Source organism: Gopherus flavomarginatus, chromosome 1, assembly GCF_025201925.1.
Source record: "Gopherus flavomarginatus isolate rGopFla2 chromosome 1, rGopFla2.mat.asm, whole genome shotgun sequence".
NCBI lineage: Eukaryota > Metazoa > Chordata > Testudines > Testudinidae > Gopherus > Gopherus flavomarginatus.
Window position 1 is genome coordinate 326370179 of NC_066617.1, and position 17881 is coordinate 326388059.

Below are 17881 nucleotides of genomic sequence, written 5' to 3' on the forward strand. Positions count from 1 at the left end.
TGACATTTTCACCAACATGGCCAGGACTGTTTGAATAACTTTCTTTGTTTTTAAAAAGGTCAAGCTAAACCTATTTCATTAGAAGTTTGTTAACTACAATGACTGGTATCACTTTGAAGTAGGAAAGTAACTGTATGGATATAAATATACTTACACTTCAGGAAAGCATTTAACTAAGTACTGGTCTACCCTGGGAACTTATCAGCATAGCTATGTCTCTCAGGAAAAATCCATATCTCAGAGATGTAGCAATGCCAAGCTAACCCCTGTATTGACAGTGCTAGGTTGATGGAAGAATTCCAATCTAGCAATGGCCTCTCGGTGAAGTGGATTACCTATGCTGATGGGAGAATCCCTACCTTCGGCATAGGTAGTGCCTACACTGAAACACTATAGCTGTAGCACTGTGGCTTTTAAGTGTAGGCATGCCCTTAGTTTCGTGTGACATTCTGATTAAAAAACTGCACTATGCCAAATCGTATATTAAATGGATTGAAAACTGGGTTAGCTGATAGACTGCAAAAAGTCACTGTAAATGGGTAATCGACAACCAACCATTTACTTCTAACAGTAAACAGCTCTTTAATCTAGCAGAAAAAAAGGAACAGTGTGATGCGGTGGTTGGAAACTGAAGACAGAAAAATTCACACTAGAAATAAGGAGCAATTTTCATTCTCTTTTTTTTTTTAAACAGCTGGAACAACTAACCTAGGGACATGGTTGACTCTCCATCATTTGCAGTCTTGATTTAAAGATTGGATATCTTTCTAAAAAAATATGCTATGGCTCAAACAGAAGTGATGGGCTTGATGCAGAAATTATTGAGTGAGTTCCTTTGGCCTGCATTATGCAGGAGGTCAGACTGGATGATAATGTTCCCTTTTAGCCTTAAAACCTATGAATCCAGGATATAAAGACCCAGATATTATTAATTCCTTCGGTATTTAATGCAATAAATTTAATCGTGATTAATCCATCTGACATAACGATGGTGCTATAAATACTTCAATAGGATTTCCACTGTAATCCAGCATTAATTAACAGGATGACTCTGTAAAGTGTTATCAGATTGCTAACTGGAGTATCTGCTTTTAATTGCAACTGTATCAAAAAGCCATTCATCTTTGACTCATTCTACCAGCTAATTATTCAAAGATACAGGAACAGTGTTAAACATTTGACCCAAATCCTTGTATGCAAGCACCTTGACGACCTATTACACCTCTACCCCGATACAAAGCTGTCCTCGGGAGACAAAAAAAATCTTACCGTGTTATAGGTGAAACCACGTTATATCGAACTTGCTTTGATCCACCAGAGTGCGCAGCCCTGCCCCCCCCCCCACTTCCCAAATGCTGCTTCACCGCATCATATCCAGATTCATGTTATATCAGGTTGCGTTATATCAGGGGTAGAAGTGTACTTAAAAAAAATAAAAATACTGTTCTAATCCCATCATATTTCTTTGGTGATGTTTCAAGTTTCTTCTTATTTGCAGTTGTGTCAGTCGTGTATTGTAATAAAATTCGATTGTTAAAACAAGATCATATTTCTTTAAACCACTGACAAGAAAAAAAATCCTGGTTTTGATACATAGACTTCTTGAATTATGCTGTTGTCCAAATAGCACTCTCAGGATCTGGGAAATACAAAGGAACTCATTACCCTGCCACACAATTCTCTTAAGATCAACACAGAAAAATAAGTGCTACTTTATTCCTTCATATACACACTTTGGTCCTGCTCCCATTGAAACAATGCATTTTAGAAGACCGATAACTCAGTCTCCTAAATGAAATGTCCACTTTTCTAGATTTTGAGAAAGCATTCATGTTCTGAGGCACTCCCTGATATCTGTTGCTCTACTTGCCCTCTTTAATTTTGCAAATTTTCTTCTTAAAAAAATCACTGAAGTACTCAAAGGGTTTTCAAAAGCTGAATATTCCTGAAATCTCATTACATGTAGCAAATCCATTTAAAAGATTTCTCAGACTTTCAGCTGATACTCTTCGGTCAAAAAATCATCCTTGTGGTTTAATCATTCTGAGAGGAATCAAACTTCAGATTCAGCTTTTCAAATGCTATACTTTAAATACCACCACCAGTTTAATACATAAAAATGGAACCAAATGCATTAAATTAATGAAACCATTTGATGCCTGTTAACAACGAAACTTAGAGGACTTTATTAATGAGATGGAACATCTTAATTATGGCATTTAGAAGGGGACAACTGGAAAAACTAATCTCTCGGCTGTTTATATTTTTTTGTCTCCTTTAAGCATGGTTATAAAAAAATTAAAAACAAGAAGTTAATTGTGCAGTTCTATCTCCCATGGTACTGCTATGGACCTCATCATATTCAGCCAAACATTGAAGACTACTGAAGCAAACTGGGAAAGACAAGAATATTTATACAAAAGGCAGTATATTTTACCTGCACTTTTTTCTGTTTTCCCCTCTCTAATGCAGTTAAGTGCATCTTCCCTTTGGCTCTGTAGCAAAGTTATAATCATGGGCCAAATTCCAGGTCCAAACCATGGCAAGTTCCCATTCGCATGTAGTATCAGGCCATTTTCTCAGATATACACATGCAAGTCTAATTGAAGATCTTCTCTTCACACTAAAGTTAGAATCATAGAATATCAGGGTTGGAAGGGACCTCAGGAGGTCATCTAGTCCAACCCCCTACTCAAAGCAGGGCCATTCCCCAACTAAATCATCCCAGCCAGGGCTTTGTCAAGTATGACCTTAAAAACTTCTAAGGGAGGAGAGTCCACCTCCACCCTATGTAACCCATTCTAGTGGCTTCACCACCCTCCTAGTGAAAAAGTTTTTCCTAATATCCAACTTAAACCTTCTCCACTGCAACTTGAGACCATTACCCCTTGTTCTGTCATCTGGTACCACTGAGAACAGTCTAGATCCATCATCTTTGGAACCCCCTTTCACGTAGTTGAAAGCAGCTGTCAAATCCCCCCTCATTCTTCTCTTCTGCAGACTAAACAATCCCAGTTCCCTTAGCCTCTCCTCATAAGTCATGTGCTCCAGCCACCTAATCATTTTTGTTGCCCTCTGCTGGACTCTTTCCAATTTTTCCCATCCTTCTTGTAGTGTGGGGCCCAAAACTGGACACAGTACTCCAGATGAGGCCTCACCAGTGTGAAATAGAGGGGAATGATCATGTCCCTCAATCTGCTGCCAATGTCCCTACTTATATAGCCCAAAATGCCTTTAGCCTTCTTGGCAACAAGGGCACACTGTCAACTCAGATCCAGCTTCTCATCCACTGTAACCCCTAAGTCCTTTTTTGCAGAACTGCTGCCTAGTCACTTGGTCCCTAGTCTGTAGCAGGATGGAAGAATCCCGTGCACTAAGTGCAGGACTTTGCATTTGTCCTTGTTGAACCTCAGATTTCTTTTGGCTGTGAGACTCTCCTGGTGAGGAAACTGGGAAAGAATCTGCTCAATCAGGGAATAGACAGAGAACTTCAATCCTGAAGTAAGGGTGAAGAGGAAGGGGTTACATGGGAAGTGACCCAGGCAATAGCAGCAGCAACTGAATTAAAGGAAGCAGCACGTGGCTGCTATTTGTAGGGTCCCTGGGTTGGGACCCAAATTAGTGGGTGGGCCTGGCCCCTGCCCCCAGCCACTGACAGGGTGGCCAAAGCTGGAAGAAGGGGACAAGTTTCATTTAGAATCTCGAGCATAAGGCTGGCATTTAAAGGGCTCAGGGATGGGGCTGTAGACTCTAGAGAGGCCCAACCATTTGTTGAACTCTGTTACCCCCAGAAGAGGCCTGAATGTGAGATGTGACCTGGCTGGAGCGCTGAGTCAGTGAGAACTGTAGAGGACAAAAAAATTCTCCATGGAGAAAGCCCTGGGGGCACTGCTCTATAACTGGGTGGGGGTATAGAATATCAGAGTTGGAAGGGACCTCAGGAGGTCATCTAGTCCAACCCCCTGCTCAAAGCAGGACCAATCCCCAGACAGATTTTTGCCCCAGATCCCTATATGCCCCCCTCAAGGGCTGAACTCACAACCGTGGGTTTAGCAGGCCAATCCTCAAACCACTGAGCTTAGAGCTAGCCCAGCTAGGGCTGACAACTGAGCCCAAAGACAGCTGCAGACATAACCAAAGGCACAGGCCCTGTTGGACCTTTTACCCTGGAAAGCGTTCCTTCATAGGTTTAGAATGTGTGTGAACTAGCTAAAGGGCTGAGCCACTGAAGACCCATTTGACGAGTTAACAGCCAACAGGGGGCACCAGGAGCAAAGAGAGCACGCACGGTGGTTCACTCATCCCCAGCAGAAAACACTCAAGAGAGGTGAGTGCACTGTGTTACAAGAATCCAACTAGAAGAGAAACTATGTAGTGAAGGAGCAAAGCTTGGTTTGGACATATAGTATTCACTATCAATATAGTATAACTGCCAAACACAGTAAGAAATATTGTGAATGTTTATTTCTGTTTATGCTTGACAGTTTCCCCTGGTATAAAAGTCTCACTTTTAATTATGCTTTCAAGTCACCTCTTTCAACTATTGTACTGTATACAAGAATTGTTGAAAAGTTCCCCATTCTTCCCCACCATGAATAGCAGATTTGGTACAAAAATGAAAGATACTGTTCAAAAAATGTTTTTAGATTCAAATGTAATTATAGAATCAATCAACACGGAAAACAAAAACTCACCCAGAATGCTGGAAAACAAGTTTTACTGCCATTGGTGACAATTTGCCCTAGAAGACAATCCAACGCTGGAAACCTTTTTAAAAAGGAGAAAAGGGGCTTTAGAATCAAACAAATAGGTTGTCAAGAGTACACACATGCTGCATCCTATTTTGTTTTGTAAACATCTTGCTTAAGATTAAATCTGTCAAAACAACCTTTACTTCTGATTGTGCTTATTTCTTAGTTTCCTGCAATTAGTTCACACACAAATTGGTTCGTGTTTAAAAAAAAACAAAAACAAAACAAAAACACCCCACCACATATACTGGGAGGTACAGCCCTTGTGAACCAAGCACTCCAAATGTTCGCACTGTTCTTCTGTCAACCCTGCTTACAACAATCTTCACAGTCAATTAATAAACTAGCTATGTCTTTGGGTACTATCACTTAGGAGTACATCAACTGAACTGAGGGGAAGATTATTACTAAAGTTGACAGATTTCTGAAGAGGAGCTCTGTGCAAGCTTGAAAGCTTGTCTCTTTCACAAAGATGTTGGTCCAAAAAAGGATATTTCTTCACTCACCTGGTCTCTCAGGTTTCTTTGGGGAATATTTTATTTCAGGGGTGCAGAGTTGTTTGGATTTGGGTGATTTTTCAAGTGTCAGGCTAACACTTGTCCCTTTGTCACATTTTGTGGGGGGAGGGGCACTCATCCATGGCAAGGGCCTCTGGAGACTAAATACAAAGCACAAGAATGGCCATAGTGGGTCAGATGAATGGTCCACGTAGTCCAGTGTCCTGTTTTCAGACAGTGGTTGGTGCTTCAGAGGCACAGAACAGGACTTAGTGTCTGCAGAGCTCGCACCAGGACCATGCTTCAGGCTCTCTCTTTCTACTGTACCACTCAGGAGCTCAGTACTAGAGGAGACTCCATAGGCCCCAGCAGAGAAATTGGAGAACGTAGGCAGGGAGGAGTAAATGCAATTAGGGAAGGCAGAGTAGACAAGGCCAGCTAGGGAAGTGAGCAGAAGGAAAAGAATTCAAGAAGAAAGGAGAAGAGAGCAGTAAAGAAATGGGGTAACAATAATTGGGGCAGGAAGAGGAGGAACTGGGAAGGGAAAGCAGATAGAGAAGGGGCAGAAAACAGTGGGAGGAAAAAACATTTTAAAGCCCTTTCAAGTGAATGCTGGGTTTTAGGGAGAAGACAGGTGAAGTGTGGAAGAGCAAGAAAGAAAACTGTACCAAAAACCAAACAGAACATTTAAAGGAAGCAAGGCAGATATTCAGAGATGAAAAGAAAAGCAAGAAGTAAAGTAGGAGCTGGACAAAGGAGAGGCCTACACAGACCAGAGTCCAAAACTTCACACAGGAAACTGGGGAAGAGAATCGTGAAAGAAAATCTCAATGTGTCCTGGGGTTTGGGTGGGGCGGGGAGGGAAGGGGTACAGCAGCAAAGGCTTGGAGGTGTCACCCTACTCCTGCTACTGGGCTGATTCAGAGGGGAAGGAATTCCTGGGATGAGGGACTTTCATAGGTCCCTCCAGTAGGCTGCTTGAGGCTGGAGACCCATTCCATGTAAAAGGTTCTGGAAAACTGCACACCAGGTAGCCTTGGCTGGAACATTACATAAAACTAATAAATTAGGGTTCATATCACTCCATCAGCTGCTATCTTCCCTCTTTTTCAAAAAAAATTTTCTCCTCGTTATCTGGTAGTGACATAAAGAGAAGCAGTCCCCTCCAAGACAAACTCTCAGTCACTACCCATTCTCTACTGACTTGCCATTTTATAGGAACTTTTTCCTAGCGTGCCTTCATGGGGGAAATGGACTGGCCCTTTACATTTGGCAAAAACATACATGCTGCACCTTTGAAGCAGCAACTTTGAGACTGGTGGGTGCACAGGCGCTGACTTTTGGTTTCGCCAGTGGGTGTTCCTGCACGCAGTGGGTGAGGCCTGGGAGGAAGAGGCTGAGAGGCAGTGCGGCCTTGTGGCAGAGTGCATGGGTGGAGTCTCAGGGGGAAGATGCCAAGTGGGAGTGGGCCATCAGAGTGCAGCGGGGGTGGGGAGGTGGCTAGTCTGGGCACTGGGGCCCACAAAAGATTAATTCGGCCTGGTGTGTGCGCTAAACACCCCCTATTTTTTTTCCAGTGGGTGCTTGAGCCCAATAGCACCCATGGAGTTGGCCCCTATGGGTGGCTCTATCTCTCTGCTCCTTCTGATAAGTAGTTTCAACCCATGTTGTATATTTTTCCTCCTATTTCAGTACATGCCTTGTTGTTGTAGGACTGATTGAAGTTATATTTTTCTAGCCTGTTAAAGTTACGCATTTAGTTACACACAAACATTGTGACAAGGAGAGCTAAAATGGCTCCTGGCCCAGCAGCCTCAAAGGAAAGATTATTTTTCCCCCCTTTCCCCCCCATTTATTTTCTAAATTCAGAATACACCAACTGGACGGCAAAGCAGGTGCTGTCTCAGAATTTACCATTTCTCTTCCCTTCGTGTGGTATTAAAATATTTATTTCTGCATGTACATGAGTTGCGATGAGTGTTTGAATCAGGAATTAAAAATGGAGGACAGGTCACTTATAAAAATGAGCCCCTCCAATGGGAAGGGTTACATTCGAGGCACAGCTAGTGCCCCATAGCTATAGTTTTGGCTATGAGAGCAAACAATTTGGATTAGTGTCTGAGGATTTGAGCTGTACATATGTTAGCACTATGACATTTATCTTTTTTGTATATACTGTCTTAGTACGTCTTATTCACTCATTTCTCCCCTGTAGTCACCTTTTGTAGTAAAATCCACCCAAGCACTATAGATAAAAATCCTGCCCAGGGCTAGCTCCAGCATTTTTGCCACCCCAAGCGGGGGCGGGGGGAATAAATAAATAAAACATCCTGCTATTGGCGGCACTTAAGCAGTAGCTCTAACCACCACTGCTTCATTCTTTGGCAGCAATTTGATGGCAAGTCCTTCCCTCTGAAAGCGACTGAGGGACCCACTGCCGAATTGCCGCACGTGCCGCCCCAAGCACCTGCTTGCTGCGCTGGTGCCTGGAGCCAGCCCTGATCCTGTCCCCACTAAAGTTAGGGGCAAAACTTCCAATCATTTCAGTAAGGCCTGGATTTCGCCTTCTGTGTGTTAACTCAAGAGTCCAGATATGGACTATTATTTTCCACCTTCCATTCCCCATCACACAAGGTACTGTGGAAAGTATATTTTTTTCCCCAAACAACTATATTAAGTTGTATTTTCTGCCTCATTCACCAATCTATCCATTTCTACACTGATTTAATTAGATGAGTCTCTTTATACACAGTTACATCCATCCCTCCTTCAAACCACCCCAGTGGGGATTTTTTTTTAGTAGTTCTTAAAAACAAAACAAAAACAAAAAGACTTTGTTTTAAAAACAAAATTAGGGATATACTCCTTTCAGCTAATAGATTTATACTCAAAGTCAAAGTTTAAACTGAGTAGGTTGTCCAGAAATCCACGTAGTGGCAGATTAGTTATCATGCAGGAGAAGATCCAAACACAATGTAGACTGAAAAGGCCAGACACTAAAGTCAACACACTTCTTCCCACCCCCTCCTGTCTGAGCCCACTGCTCCTATGCTTACATCCATGATACAGACTCTGGCAGTGTCTCCTTTCTAGCATTTTGGCTTCATTTTACAAGGGCTTCTTAAACTGTATTATTGAGCCATTATATGGCTGTTATATTAATTAAGGGAAACATCCTAAGATCCAAATATCAAATTATCCCCATTCACTGTCTCCTTTCTGTTCTTTTGGACTCTGTGCAGAACCCACTGAGGAGGAAGACAACTACCTGCATGGTACGATCCCCCTCCACCTGAGCTCAGAGTCAGACTCACACTCAGATTTGTCACTAGAGCTTGGGAGCAGCAACCCTTTGCATTATACATCCCTACATACAACATGGAGACACAGTCAGGAATGAATGACACTCCAAGCTGTATTAACTCCTACCATGTGGCCTTTGTGGCTGCTACAGCACAAGTGCCTGGGGAAGCAGCCAATGACATGATGGCAAATAGCCATGTTACCATGGTAGAAGAGATGACAGAGGCACTTATCTAGAGGACTATGCCTCCCTGCATGTCCTGAGATATGTGGAGCTCATGACAGTCATTACATTTAGAGGGCTGAAACTCTATTGCCTGAACCCCACTGTCAGGTGCTACTAAGGTAGAATTCTTTGCTCTCACAGGTGGGAACATTGTACTTCTATTTTAGTGGGTGCCAAAGTATTACACAAAAGGCAAGACAATGGAGAAATCAGGCCCCAAAATGGCAACAACTTTGACTTCTCAGACAGACTGGTACCAGTCTCTTTACTCATGTGTGTTAATTGACTTCCAGTTCATTTTCCAACTACCACACAAGCAAATGGACAAAGTCATAAGATTTCCTCATGGCCTCAGTCTGACTCTGTGAGTAAAGGCTGGAGTTTAAGAGACAGACGACAAAAGTATGTGCTGTCCTGAGCAGCAAAACAGCACTCCAAGGGTACAGTGTCCACTACAGCCCCTCTTCCAGCAGAAAGGGACTATAAATCCAGCAGACCTGTCTGGCAGGGACTCTCCTGCAGTGTAGCAACTCTGCTTCATCCTATCCCTGCAGATTATGTATTCCTTACACCATCCGATCTTAAACCGAACTTCGCACCCTTGATAATCTGTACATTAGTCCCTGATCACCAGAAACATCTATACTTAAACTCTGTACTTTTTTTTTATTTTAAAATCTTAATCAAATTTTTAACTCTCCTCCATCTTATCCCTGCAGCCTCAGCATGGGAGTGTGGCTATGACATCTCTTCGCTCTAGCGCTATTCCTAGTTGCTAGAACAACTGCCTGAGGTCATAGGCAGCCAGGCATAGATTAGAGTAGCTTCCATTTGTTATGTAATAGACATATTGCTTGTGGCTTCTCTGAAATTCCAGGGTCATTGCTATTGTATCAGAGGAACAAACAGTGCAGATTTTCTGTGAGTTGATGTTTAAAAAAGCTGAGCATTTAACAATCGTTGTTCTGGGTTCATCAGACTCTAAAGTTATGGTTTCAGTCTGATAGGTTTTACCTTAAGGCTGCTCTAACTTATGCTGGAGATGACCCAGTCTCTGGCTAGCAACAGAACTGGAGATTCATAGAAGTAGGATTGAGCCACCTTTGCCCCGTCGCACCCACTTGGGTCCTGCTCTGAGTGCAGGTCTGAGCGTCCCAAGAACTCGGCTTTAAGGCTTCTATTTTTCCAGTACAGTATCAGTATCACAGCCTCTTGAAATCAAGAGAGCCAATTTACAGGAGTAAATGCTACCGAATTGGGCTATAAACTCTGCTGTGTCACCTCATAGCCTGTGAGCTTGCGCTGTTCTCATTTGATATAACAGGACTTTGATCAATGAGAGCTGGCAGATGAAGCCTGCATCATTTTTAGTTACATTTCTTTTTCCAGTTAGACTAAACCAATTACACTGTACACCGGATCTTATGCTTGCCTGCATGCATGCAAACATAGCTCATCTAGGAAATAAAGCTTAAGTGCCACCGTTGTTTAGGACCAGGATACATACAGATCAGCATCTACATACTATGTTAAATCAATGATCAAGGCTACGTTTAAGTCGTGGTATTTAGTAGAAGTCATGGGCAGGTCACGGGCAACAAACAAAAATTCACAGCCTGTGACCTGTCCATAATTTGTACTATATGTCCCTGACTAAAACTTAGGGGGAGGGCAGGAGGGCACTACAGGTGCTGGGATGGGGGTGGCGTGCAGCCCAGGACCCCCCTATTGCTGGCGGGGGCTTTAGCAAGGCCACCGATATGGAGTATGTGCTCATAGAATGAGCAATGATCTTGGGATGCAACAGTGGCACTGGAACTGGGGGAGGAGGAGGACCACTTTTTGAAAAAGGTGGGGAGAAAGTGTGGGTAGATGCAGGGCCTGGGGCAGGGAGCACCCCCAGGGCCTGGAGGAAGCTGGTGCCTGTGGCTCTATATATCCTCAGTACAGGGCATGAAGATGTGAAGGGAGCATATATGACCTGAACGGGCACTGCCACCTAAAAATCTCCAATATGAGGTGCATGCCATTAGGAAGAATCAAAAGGGGCTGGCAGTTCCTAAAAGATGTAATACTAGAGGCTCAACATCAAACTATTCCCACACAGAAGATAGATAAGAGCCACAGGAAGCCAATGTGGCTGCACAAGGAGCTTTTTAGCTACCTAAAAGGGAGACATACAGGTAATGGAAGTTGTGGCATGTCACTAAGGAAGTGAACATCGGAACAGCACGAGCATGTAGGAACAAAAGTCAAGAAGCCAAGGCAAAGAATAAGTTACAACTGGCAAGAAATGTTAGTGACAATATGAAGGGGTTCTTCAAATATATCAGACAAAATAGAAAGATCAGGGATGGTGTTGGTCCACGGCTCAGTGAAGAAGGTTAGTGAATAATGGAAGATTTTAGGAAAGCAGAGTTGCTCAATGCTGACTTTGCTTCAGTCTTCTCACAAAAAAACAACAACCGAACTAGCAAAGTTATCATAGAAAATAAATGGGTAGGGATGCAGACCAGGATAAGTAAACACCACGTCAGATCTTCGACAAATCTGAATGAATTCAAGTCAGTAAGGCCTGATGCTATTCAGAGGTACTGAAGGAATTAACTGAAGAAATCTTGGAGCCACTGGCAATAATATTTGCCAGCTGAGAGTGGAGAAGGGCTAATGTAGTGCCTATCTTTAAAAAAGGGGAAGGAGAAGGAGCCAGGGAACTACAGACCAGTCAGTCTAATTTCAGTACCTGGGAAGCTACTAGGGCAACGTATAGAACATTCCATTTGCAGATCCCTGGAGGATGAAGGGCTAATCACTAGCAGCCAGCATGGATCTACTAAGACCAAATCATGCCAAATGAGCTTGATTTCCTTCTTTGACAGGGTAACTGGTTTGGTGGATAGGTGGAAAATGTGATGACATAATATACCTGGATTTCAACCAGGCTTTTGACACAGTCCCACGTGACATTCTGGTAAGTAAGCTGGAGAAATGCAGGCTTGGCGGAACTATGATTAAGTGGATAAGTAATTGGTTAAACAATTGCAAACAAAGAGTAACTATTAATGGACTGATGTCAGATTGGAAGGAGGTCTCAAGCAGGGTCCACAAGGATCTGTTCTTGGTCTTGAGTTTAACATTTTGATTAATGGCCTGGATGTAGAAATAGAGAGCAGACTGATCAAATTTGCAGATAACAAACCTGGGGAGGAAGGGGCGAGGGGCGGTGGAATTGCTAACATTTTGGAGGATAGAGCTAAAATTCAAAGGGATCTTGATAAATTGGAGAACTGGGCTATGAACAAAAATGAAATTCAACAAAGACAAATATAAAGGTGCTACACTTCGGGAAGAAAACAAATACAGAATGAGAGATAACCAGCTTGGCAGCAGCACTGCTGAGAAGGATCTAGGAGTTGTGGTAGATTACAATTTCAACATGAGTCAGCAATGTGATGCTGTTGCAAAAAAAATAATAAAATAATAATAAATAAATAATAATAATAAGGCCATGCAAATGCAATTTTAGGTTGCATTACCAGAGGCATAGCCTGCAAGTCATGGGAAGTGATAGTACTGCTCTACTCCAGCTGAGGCTGGAGTACCATGTCCAATGTATAGGAAAGATGTAAAGAAACTGCAAAGGATCCACAAGTGAGTGACAAAGATGTTCAAAGGGATGGAATGCAACCCATGAGCAAAGGCTGAAGGAAGTGAGTATGTAGAGTTTGGAAAAGAGGAGATGGGGGGGGAGGGAGAAGAGAGATGATAGTCTTTAAATACTTGAAAGTCTGCCATAAAAAAAGATGGAGAAAAGTTCTTCCCTTGCCACAGAAGGCAGGACAAGAAGCAATGGGTTCAAACTACAGAACAGCATATTTAGATTAAATCTCAGGAAAAACTTCTTAACTGTAAGAATGATCTGGAAAAAGAGGCAAACAGTGAGGAAGCAAAATCTGCAGATGATACAAAACTATTCAAGATAGTTAAGTCTGAAGCAGACCACAAAGAATTAGAGGGATCTCACTAAACTGGGTGACTGGGCAACAAAAATGCAGATGAAATTGAGGATAGGTTCAACAACAGCTATTAGCCAAGATGGGCAAGGATGGTCCCTAGCCTCTGCTTGGTGTCCCAGAAGCTGGGAGTTGGCAACAGGGGATGGATCACTTGTTCTGTTCGTTCCCTCTGGCATTGGCCACTGTTGGAAGACAGGATAGTGGGACAGATGGTCTGACCCAATATGGCCATTCTTGTGAGCACCCATAGGGTCACTACTTGAAGGTCTTGTATAGAGTGAAACTATCATCTGGTGAGCAGGTCTTTAGAGTTCTTATCTAAAGCTCAAGATACCAGTAAACATTCCCTCTGCACAACCCATCATAATGATTCTGGAATGTTGGCATCAGCAAATCCTGCCAAGCCTGTATAGATCTGTTACGATGCTCTGAATTGCCATTTTTCTCTTTAGCTTTCACCTCTAGTTGTGGAATAACACCTGTTAATGCCATTACAGTATTGCTGTGCTGGGTTTTTTTTTTAAATCATAAAATATAAAGCTCCTCAGATCTGTTCCAGCCCCCTTTGTATTGCCCTGGCAGTAAAAAAGGGTCTGTAAAGTCAGTTTAAACAGCAAAATTAGGATTGTCCAGACTGGAGGAATCTCAGGTGGCAGAAAGAGCTCCAACAAGATGCTCCCACTCAGCCCTTGGCATAGTGGACATGTCAAGGTGTGCCATGGAAGAGAATCTCTGTACTCAGGCAGCCCTTGGCCGATACAATGCCTGCCAAAGGGCCACTCTGAAAGGGCCAGTCTATCTAGGCCTAATAACTTAGGGCAGCACAGAGTCCAGAGAATCCAAAAAAGTGGCAAAAAATCACTTCTCTTCCCCCATACCCACACCTGGATCATGCACCCAAACCTTGGTATTGCAGCCTCTGTTTTTCCAGGAGTTTAACAGCTTTGAGAAGTCTCCCAAGCAAGGGCCCAAAGCAGCCCAGAAGAAGCAACTGGGCATGCGACCTCCTGGGAGCTACTTGGAAGTTGCTCAGCACTGTCAGGAGAAGAGTGGCATTTGGCTGATCCCTTAGCAAAGGCCTAAGATCCAAGCAGAGAATTTAGCCTGGGTGTGCGTGCCATGGCTCGAGGGACAACACGTAAGACTGATTAACTCAAAGGCAGAGTTTCTGGTGGAGCAGCTGACTGAGGCTTTTGTTTTGTTTTCATGTTGTCTTTTTCTGTTAAAAAATGATACCCACTGATGAGGGTGCTTTTTAATATTAGAAAGGACTTCTTGGACTTAGTTTTCCATCACCTGTGATACAAACGAGGCAGGAGCTCACATGCAGCACCCATCTGACCACAGGGGTGCACTAGGGTGACTGCTACAAGAACTGTTCCTAATTCTAGTATGTTATGGCAAATGCTATTTAACCTAAACAAACTATTGCTTCCACCAATAATAAGTTATATCGGCTAGCTCTTTTGGCAATATTGTATTAATGCTACCCTATAGTTCTGGTGTTATGTGCAATACTACATTGCTTCAGAAATGTAGCTCTTGCTTGGGCGGGGGCGGAGGGGGGGGAGAAGAGAAGAACTTTTATTATGAAAGTCCCCACAACCACCATTAATAAAACAATGGATACAAGACAAGACATTTAGGAATCTTTACCATAGGGGAATGCCTGCTGTAAAGTAAAATGACAAATCATGTTTCTGTACACCCAGACCCCATCAATCAGATTCACATGCACGTGTTGTTATATGTGAACATGTGAATAATAGCTAAAGAGATCCTAAACCCCACATTTTTAGAAAATAAAATCCACCCTTTTGCACCAAATCTAGTCAGGATCCATCTTTCTCCCAAGTGCTGTATTGGTAAGCAATGGTTCTTTAGAGACATTGGTCAACAAGAAAAAAGCTAGCCTATCAAGGAAGATTCAGATAGCCCAAATGCAAGGCAAAATATTCAAAGTTAATGTATAGAAACCAAACTAAAGTCTACCAGAAAACCTGAAAGACATAAACCCTAACCTTGTGTGAAGTCTCATGCCAAGTAGCCATGTACATTTAGACAAAAAACAGGAATTTAGGCCCTATTTCAAAATGCAGTTTTAATTATGGAGTTGCTACCAGGTATCTTTGTAACAATCTTATACTCATGTGTTGCAAAGTATACTTGTTGTGTGTACAACTATTTTACACTAATAGCAGGAAATAGTTCTAACAGTAGCAAAAACAATGTATTGTTCAAAGTAAGTTGTTGATATACATTAAATTATTTAAAGTGAGACAATAAGTGACAAAAGCCTCAGTGGTTTGCCCCTAGGAAATTACACTGGTCCCTAACATGTTATACTAATGTAGGGGGATGATTAACTACGACTATATTCTGGCGTTTTGTCTGAGTAGGGATTGCAGAGTCAGGTCCTCTATCTTTAAGGATTTTGTCATCTATTTCCCACATGACTGAAGATAGATGCCCGTTTATAATCCACAGTAGCTACTATTGTTTATACTCTTAAAGAAAGTAACTAGATGCTGCTAAGGAAGTTTGACCACCACACAGGTGATGATCTGACCCAGAAGTAAATTAGGTCAGCTCCACTGAATCCAAGAGCTGTGGGTGCTCTGCACTCGTCAGTTGGCACCCAGCAGTGGTGTTGTTAAAAGTGAGCACAACCAGGCAACCTTTGGTCTTCATCCAGATGCTGTTATACAGGGGTAAATGGCACCTTAACTATTTTGTTCATTAGATTCCTTAGAACTCTTCACTCAACATACAATAAATCCTGGTGACACTGAATCAGTGGAAGGGGCCTGCCAGCAAAGAAATGAGGATACAGGAATTGGTAGGGAACGTTAAGGAGCACGTAGTTGTTAATAAGGGTCCATTTTAGTTTGTCGTCTTGTTTGTTGCCTGTTTGTTTTGCTTGGACCATTTGGAACAGTTTTGTTTAAATAGTGGGTTTACATTGTGCAATGTGTCACTCAAATTTAAACAACAAAAAGACAAATATAAAGTTGTCAAAACCAGTGTTGGATACTAGTCAATTATAGCTCATTTTGCCTTGGCTGCCACATCTCCAGCTCTAGGGCTGGATTGCATGGGTGCACACTTGAAGGGTGAACTGCTAAAGGACTACCACTCATGCTTCTCAGCATGATGTGCGGCGGTGTATAGACATAACACTACAACAGCAACCAAAGGGTTAATGGACAGAACAGCAACTTAATAGCTCTATCAATATTCAGACAGTCTACAGATTTTTTTTGTTTCTATATGTTTCAAAGAGAATTACATTCATATTTAAAATATAGTAGTAACATTTGGCATATTTAAAGTTATTTTCTATGCATTTTCTTCTGCATTAACTTTTACTATACAAACATCCAAGGATTAAAAACAAACAAAATAAATAATCTCCTTCCAGGGAAGGCTCAAGCACATATCCCAAGATCTCTCTACAGCAATTCTATGCAAAATGAAAACAAATGCTCAGTGGACTCAATGAACAAAACACTACACAAACCAAAAACAAAAATCTAGCCCCTTAACAGCAATGCCTGTCAGAGATCCAAGAGGGAAGTGCCATCTTGAAGATTTTTTTAAAATGTGCTTATGACTACGGTAACAGGAGCGAGGAGAACATTCAAAGTTTAGGATGATGCATCAGCCTTCTGGTCACTCATTGAGGTCTCACACCCAGATGTGCTTGCTCCACCTAAGCACAGTGAGATAGGTGAAGGAGGCAGTGAACGCCTGGACTTGGAATTTCTTCAGATGCAGCTTTCACCTCACTCTGAGCCTCTAGGACATTAACCAGCTAACTTTGCCTCATCACATGCCCATAATGCAGCCCAGCTTCCCCCTTCAACCCCTGTAAGTGACATGAGCAGCACTCCGAGGACTAGTAGCTGCCCAAGATGCTGCAGTACCTGTCCCAGCCCCAGAAGGCTGGAAATGCCTAATGAGGTCACACTAGACAGTTATTAGCAACGTGTTACCCTTTCTTGGTGGGGAGCAGGAGTTGTGTGGGGCTGGGGGAGGGTGCTAAGGTACCTTGTGCCTTTGGGGGTGGGAGTGGGAGTCTGTTTATTTCCCAGGGCTGGAGAAGATGCTACCTGCGCAGCTGGCCGGGGGCGGATCGCGCTAGTCACAAAAGCACGCAGTGGCGAGGTTGGTTTTGTTTGGGGAGCGGGGGCGTCTGTTCAGCCTTGCGCTGTTAGCCTGGGGGGGGCAGGTCCTGTGCTGCAGAGGACCATGGATGTAGAGTCCTAAAGCCCCCTCCCCCGGTGGCAGATCCCCGAGAACGAGACCCCGCTGACTGAGGGGATAAAAACTTGCGCAGGCAAAGCCGTGGCTGGAAGGATATTGGGCACACGCAGAAACCCGCATCCGCGTGGCCGGGTCCGAGAAGTCCCCGGCCGCCCCTGCCACGCGGGGAGCAGCTCCCGGGGGCAGTGGCGGAGGGAAGGATGCACGAGCCCTACCTGGGTCCGCGGTGCAGCCTCCTTCTCCTCCAGGACAAAGGGAAGCCGGGCGGGAGGGGTGGACCAGCGCGCCCGCTCCCAGCCGAGGGCTCCTGCTACAGCCTCAGATCGCACCCGGCCAGCCACAGCGAAGGGGAGATGCTGGCACGGGCAGGAGCTATATATACACCCAGCGCGCAGCCTCCTCCAGCTGCGCCGGCTGCCTCCCAGCCTCCAGCCACGGCAGGAGCCACAGCGCCCTCTGCAGGCACACCGGCAGCGGTGCCCCTTGGAAGCTGGTTTTCCTCTAGACTTGCTCGACCCTGCCGGTAAAGCCCGTAGGAAGGGATTTCAGGCGGCACTGAAAAAAGTAACAGCTCTTACTAAGACTGTCCTATTTTTAAAATAGGGCTGTTGCCCGGCTCTGTGGCATTCACATGGGTCCCCAAACACTTCCAGAAGCATTGCCAGCCCCAGGCAGCCAAAAGCTGAGTCAGCTGTTCCCTAACAACTAGGAGATTGACTTAAAACTCGTGAGATATTGAAACATTCGTTTGCCTTCTGTTTTTTGAGCCTTTGGGGTTCACATTTTCAAGCTTTTCTCTGCAAGTGTAAGGGCTAAAAACTT

The 17881-nt window shown here is 43.6% G+C and overlaps 1 protein-coding gene across 1 annotated transcript in view; it reads right to left on the minus strand.

Moving 5' to 3' along the window:
- Positions 1 to 17396, minus strand: part of LOC127043793 (microtubule-associated tumor suppressor candidate 2-like) — a 388941-nt gene extending 371545 nt beyond the window's left edge. The window contains exons 1-2 of the mRNA XM_050937930.1: positions 17275 to 17396; positions 4695 to 4767 (exon numbers count right to left, since the gene is read on the minus strand). The gene's annotated coding sequence lies outside the window, so the exon portion shown is untranslated. The remainder of the gene's footprint in view (positions 1 to 4694; positions 4768 to 17274) is intronic.
- Between the last annotated feature and the right edge of the window lie 485 nt (positions 17397 to 17881).